At 49.5% G+C, this 6,450-nt stretch overlaps 1 protein-coding gene across 3 annotated transcripts in view; it reads left to right on the top strand.

The window, feature by feature from the left end:
* The first annotated feature begins 642 nt into the window (after positions 1-642).
* LOC149350324 (oxidative stress-induced growth inhibitor 2-like) overlaps positions 643-6,450 on the top strand; it is a 150,784-nt gene continuing 144,976 nt past the window's right edge. For all 3 annotated transcript variants that reach the window (XM_089579347.1, XM_089579338.1, XM_089579339.1), the window contains exon 1: positions 643-902. The gene's annotated coding sequence lies outside the window, so the exon portion shown is untranslated. The remainder of the gene's footprint in view (positions 903-6,450) is intronic.

The raw sequence follows: 6,450 nt of genomic DNA, 5'->3' as shown, positions 1-6,450 counted from the left end.
CGGATCGGTTCGAAAAAAAGAAAGAAGCGAACGCTTAGAAGCTGAGTATGAGCTCATCAAATCTCGTTTGCTGCTTCAGTGAGAACCCTATGAATACTTGTAACAAATAGGCTACTGCATGTGAACTGTTTATTTCTTACTGACTGCTGAAGCTGGGGGACATATCCTACATTTAAAGCAGTTCAGTGGTAGAGACGCGTCGCTGTTGCCAGAAGCTGTTTAGTAGTGAGCGCAGCACAGCGGACCAGGGGACAGGAGTGAGAGTGTGACGTCACATTCGCTTGCACTGGCCCTGCTATGCTGAAACCGGCGGTTTCGTCACATTCGCTTGCACTGGCCCTGCTATGCTGAAACCGGCGGTTTCACTGCAAGGCCCGCGCGCAAAGCCTGCCTAGTGAAGAAAAAGATTTTTTTTTTTTGTAACTGCTGTTTACTAGGTGTGGCAACGTAACCCAACGCACACGAACAGAAAAACTGTTTACCCGTTCTAAGTTAATATCCTCGGCCAGATTTCACTGGTCGATGAAGGGCACCGATCCTATGGTTTACATTTCTAGTTTCGGCTTCACAGGACGGTGGCGCCATCTAAGTGAAACTTTGAGAATGTTGCAGCAGCTACAGGCCCACTGTCCTCTGACGAGGTACGCGAAGCGCCGGCATTGGATTGTATGGGTGCGAAAGCTCTCTAAAGTATTCGTTGAAAATCCTTGCTTTCTTGGGAGGTGTCTGGTCCGATTAGATCCCCGTGGTTCCCGTCAACGTTCTAAAAGTAACGCCTGCAAACTTGGGTGAGCCTTCGTTATGCTGCAAGTCGAGTTTCGATCGCCGCGTCGGCTTTCATTCATTGACACAACGTGAGCGCCGGCAGAATGAAACTCCCCAACGAGAGCAACAAATTCGAGGTGAGCAGCTCTGGTCTTCAAGGAGACCGACACAAATGACGCGCTGATCCTGTGCGTCTCTTGGTTTCGGTCTAACGTTTTTCTCCTTGCGATCTTCTGTGTAGATTGTGGCTTGGCGAACCTCAAATACGGCCAATGCAACAGCGGGCAAATGCACTGGAACAGCTTGAGTTGCGAGAAGTCGAAGGCGTTTGAACGCGCGCACACACAAAAAACTTCTAATGCTGCATTGTCCTTAGCCGCGGAAGAGCGGTCGTCTTCCGCGTCTTTTTATTTGGCGATAGAAAACGTCACCACTTTGTTCTCGAAGCGACTTTAAACAGACGCGTGCCAAAAAAAAAAAAAAAACTTATATGCGTATATACAGAAAAGAAGAATCACTAGCTCATGACAATTGCTCGATACTTCAGTTCCGTCTGCGCGATTCATTTTCTGCGTCCTGAAATCCGTGATTTGATATTTTGGACATTGGCCAGCATTACTCGTTCATTGCCATTTATGTTTAACCACAGAAAGTTCGAAAAGGGAGTTTTTTCGCAAGCAAGTTTGACCAAAGCATACAGAAGCGAGCGCGCAGATAAGTGCACTTATCCGTTTGCTTCACTTTCTATGAAGGCTAATTTTGGATAATTCCCTCCTCGCCTATAGCTGCCGGAATCAACCACGGAGCTGACCTTTGCGGAAAATATTAATTTATAGAACTGTCCACGAAGCCGTTATTTCTTTGTGACGGTAGACCGGCAGTCTAAGTGCTTTGCTGAGCCCAAAGGATGCGTGTCTTTAGCTGCACATTCTCATTTTCTACTTGTTTTTTCTTCCGGCTGGGGTGTGCTTGCAGCTGTGCCTGCAACAAAGCTGCAGCCAACCGCGTTGCCGTGATTGGGGATCCAATGACCGCATTATTTTCCACGCTTTCCGCACCGTTCACCGTGTTTCACTTCTCTAGTTATGCACAGTCTGAGGCCGGGTATTCACAATTCACTCGCCCTTTGGAAAGGCAGCCTTGCTTGGAGCGAACGGCCCAGCGAGCCTGTCTGGACATCGCAGGTTATTCCCTCATTGTTGGAGATTCGCCAAGAGGGCAGTTAGAGCAGTTTAATTCAAGAGCGAAACTGTGACACGTCAGAGCGCGCCAATTCCACGCGGGGGCAACGTATCGGGGTTGCGGCAATCGGAGGCGTTTCTTCAGAAATTAGTTTACGAATATGAAAGAAAAAGAAAAAAATGTTAAAAACAGCAACATAAAGCTAAGTGCGGCCACGCCCACTGGTTATGTTAGCAGCGTGGAAGGGCGTTAGCACCTCTCTCCGAGACATATCATGCCCGGGACCTACTTAAAGTGGGTCCTGCGACGAGGTGCATGCGAGGGCGCAGCTACGCTGTGACCCACATTGATATAGACTGCAGCTCATAGTTCGGAGCCCTTGCGTCTAACATCCATCATTGACACGAGGTCAAAGATAAAACGCAAGAACTCTCTCGTCAGCGACAAGCGCTCCTGTAACACATCGGCGCACCAATTCGCGCTTACTTCGCATTTGGGGTGTATATACTCTCCCGCATCGTGCACAGCCAGAAGGAGAGTAATTGGCGGAGGCTTTTGTGGACTGTCTTGTATTTTTTCGCCTACTGCCCTCTCGAGTGCGGGGCAGCGTGTGCCACGTTCCCACGGTTATGGCGGGAATAAGTGTTAAACCTGCAGATGCTAGAAAGGAAAGAGGCAGGACGTAGCGCGGTTGAATACTGGAACGTAAAATTCAGACTACATAAGCTCAGCTTGTAGCCCAGTATACCCTGCGGTACGGGTCGCCGTGCTTTATTTTTCATCCCTTTTATTCTGCCCTACCACAGCGTTTGTAGATAAGGCCGGAAGAAGCAACCGTCGCTCTGCGCGTTGCAGCCCGAGTCTGCGAGTGTTATCTCACCCGGTGTACGGTGTCATGGAAGCACTTCTTCCTGGTGCCGTCGTCACTGCTTTCACTGCAAGTGCTGCGACCAGCTAAGGTTCGGGCGCGGGCCGCCCCTCTCTGCAGTTCTCTGGACAGTAGCCAACGCTTGTAACGCCGCTTTAAAAAGAATCGGCGAACAAAAAAAAAAAGAGAAGCAGGGAAGAGGGGGAATCGAAACCTGAATAGTGGTCCTTGGTCGTTTGACACAGATCACACTGCCCTTTATTCTGCTTCCTTGCTGGCGTGTCCGTAGGCTGCGAATGAATGCAAATAATAGAGATTTAGCATACTGGAGACGTGTTAGCGGAGACGTATACCGGTCTTACGTACCGAAGCTGCACATGCGCAGTGGTGATCGGGCAGGACCTCTGGACCTCTACGCGTGCGCAACAAGCGTACGTAAGACCGGTATACGTCTCCGCTAACACGTCTCCGGTATGCTTAATCTTTCTATTGCTTCAATAGCTTTAGAGCTTCTTGGCTGTGAAAACCTGGCGGCAATTTCTTCATCAAGAAACCGCACCGCTCACAGGGAAAGCAGGGATGGTAGAGAGAGAAGAGGGAAAAAATTGTGGGCGAAAAGGAAGGATTAGCTTCACTATACAATAGTACAAGAAGCCGCGCGCACAGTACATGAGGGCTTCGGTTTATTTAAAGGGCACTCATCGCACCTGCGTCATCAAGTGCGCACAGCTGTTATACGCTCCTTAACGTGACATTTCATGAAAGATTAATAGTTTTTAAAGCTTCTTTGAGTTAGCGAATGTTTGCAGACGTTTCTGCAAACGCTGGTGTGGGCGCACATACAAAGCGTAGTTCGTGTGTCCACGCCTGTATGTAGTCGCGGCGTAAATGCTGGTGAATATTGCGTTTGCGATTCTATTTCTTGTGCACTGACATTTCGAGACGCAGGGTACAGCCAGTCAGTCAACTCTCTATCCCCCCCCCCCCCCCCCCTCCCTTGCATTAATTTTTTTTTTTTTGCACCAAACTCATTCCTTTCCACACTAACTTACTCTTAGGAGAGGGTGCGATATAGTAGACTTACCGCGAGCTGTCAAATTCTTAAAAGAAGGAATGTCTTAGACGAACTTTAACGCTTTAATAATAGTTGTCCGTCTGCATAACAGTGAGACGTTTCCAACCCTGCGTTTGGCGCATGATAGCCTCAGTTGTTTTTGCGCCATAAAACTCAACACACGCACATTTTTCCCTGACATGCCAGCCTGCCTAGAGAGGTGGTCGCAAATGGGGGAAAAAAATAAAGAATTTTCACGCCCTGAAGCTACGGCCGCGCCATGAGGCACCCGCAGCGATATAGAGCTTCGGATTAATTTCAGCCTCCGGGGCTCTCTTAACGTTTGCCGACGTTTAGTCGCAATGGCATTTTGGCATTATGTCAGAGTTGAAATGCGGCCTCCGCGGTCGGGATCCAAGTCGCGACCTCGTGGCGGTTGCGGAGGAAAGGCCCCAGGGGGAGGGGGATCAGAGAAAAGACAGCAGGACTGGACATGCTATTTTCGGACGAGACGCGAGGGAGAGTGCAAACATTTTGCAGAGCAGAAGCGGAGCCTGTGTAGAGTTTCGTAAGGAAGCTGACTGCGTCGAGAAAGTGAGAGAGAAAGTTAAAAAAAAAATCTTTGCGACACGAAGCGTGTGCGCATGCTGCAAGCGTACTATATGAAAAAAAAAAAAAAAAAACTTTCGTAGCAGTGTAGCGGTGCAAGAACAAGACCAAGAATCAGAACAAGGGTCAAAAAACAAGAATCAAATTGAGTAATCGAGAGGCGTACATAGCGCTCATTTCGCGAAGCGTCCACTCACGCAACAAACATATATCTAGTGGGCCAATCAGGTATCAGATGAATAATTCAGGCACCCTCCGACTGGTAAAAAACAAAACAAAAAGCATCGCTGTCATTGTATAACCTGTGCTTCGTGGACCTCGAAGCACTCGCACAAAAATACCGTGTTCCGAACTGCTTTGCACCGCCAAGACCAGTTCCACGGACCCGCCGCGGTGGCTCAGTGGTAATGGCCGGTGCTCGGCTGCTGACCGAAAAGACGCGGGTTTGAGCCCTACTTCGTTTTTCAATGGAGGCGAAATGCTAGATGCCTGTGTACTGTGCTATGTCAGTGCGCGTTCCAGAACCACAGGTGTTCGAAATCATCCGGGGCCCTACACTACGGCATCCCCTGTAGCCTGAGTCGCTTTGGAACGTTAAACCCCATAAACCATAAACCAGTTCCGCTCAGCAATGACCATTTGTAGAATTGACAAAAAAATGTTCTGCTGCGCTTGCAAGCCACCTTAGTGAGCACAGGGGCGCCCAGACGTACGAGTCAGCGCAGCGGTCACCTGCGTTACGCGACTCAGTTGCACCGACGAGGTTGCCGAAACCCGGCAAGCGACACCTTTTTCCGGCAACAGGTACACCGCCTTGGTCGCCATTCAGTTTACGGGCACGTTTTAAAGCCTGGCCTCGTAATCCGCACCGACTTCCTTTTTATTTTCTCCCTCTCTTCGGGTTTCCCAGCACTTAGCGTGCGGTTTCGCTGTCTGCACTGACCTCCGTGGATACTTGAGATGTCAAGAAGATGGGGTGATTTGCGAGGGCTTCAGTGTTTAAGCTGCACGCCTGGAGCGCCCGTGGTCAGTGCGCTCGCTGTGTGACGGCTGGGCTTCCTCGAATGGTCTTGGTGCATACTCTCTGCGCATGCCTTCGTTGGGGGCTCGAGTCCGGCAGTTCTTTTACGCTTAACACATGCTCGAAGAGGCGCGCTTTTGCTCAGATCATTTGGATTATAATCGCTCGTTTTGTGCATATGTGAACTTCTGCTTGAAGAAGTAAATTTGCTGTGCCCATTTAGGCCTTTTTACGTAACCGATTCTTTGCTCTGCTTCTTTCGAGATAGTTGAGCCATTTTTTTTTTTTTTGTATTCAGAGCCCATATCGTTGGAGCTGCGCAATCTGAGCTCTGTCATACTCAGTAAAAAAGAAAAACAGCTTCTAGGAAACTTTTTGGTCTGTATTCTGCCCTGCGTACTTGCAAGCAAACGACGGTAAAAATCACAATACCCAACGAAAAAGGCGCACTTAAATATAAACCGCGCGCACGCACGCACACACGCACGCACGCACGCACGCACGCACGCACGCATGCACGCACGCACGCACGCACGCACACGCTTCCTTGAAGACCTGAAGAAAAGAAGCAGGCTTTTCTCTTGCGCAATCAAGCTCTTTATTCACAGCAGCAGCACGTTAGACGTTAGCCTGCGTACTGGAAGGGGGTGCTTTGGCGGGGAAAAGCCGCTTCGTCCTTTAGTTGTATCGCCTTCAGCGCCCACCTGCGCTTCCCGCCTCGGTTTGTCGAGACCAAGATGCTGAATCCCTACAAGCTGCATCCTTTTCCGGCGATGTACAGTTGCCGTCTCGCGAGGGTCGCCGTTCAGTTTTTTTTTTTCTTGCATGTTTTAAAGCCTGGCGTTCGTATCCGCGCCCATTACTTTCCTTCGCCTCTCGGTATTCCCGCCGTCTATCACACGCGCAATAGACACGTATGATTTACTTCATGGTTTTTGTATATGTAAAACT

This window comes from Amblyomma mixtum, chromosome 3 (genome assembly GCF_055824585.1).
Source record: "Amblyomma mixtum isolate Tamu chromosome 3, ASM5582458v1, whole genome shotgun sequence".
NCBI lineage: Eukaryota > Metazoa > Arthropoda > Arachnida > Ixodida > Ixodidae > Amblyomma > Amblyomma mixtum.
The sequence above is the reverse complement of the archived record's forward strand: the minus strand, read 5'-3'. Positions and strand labels throughout refer to the sequence as shown.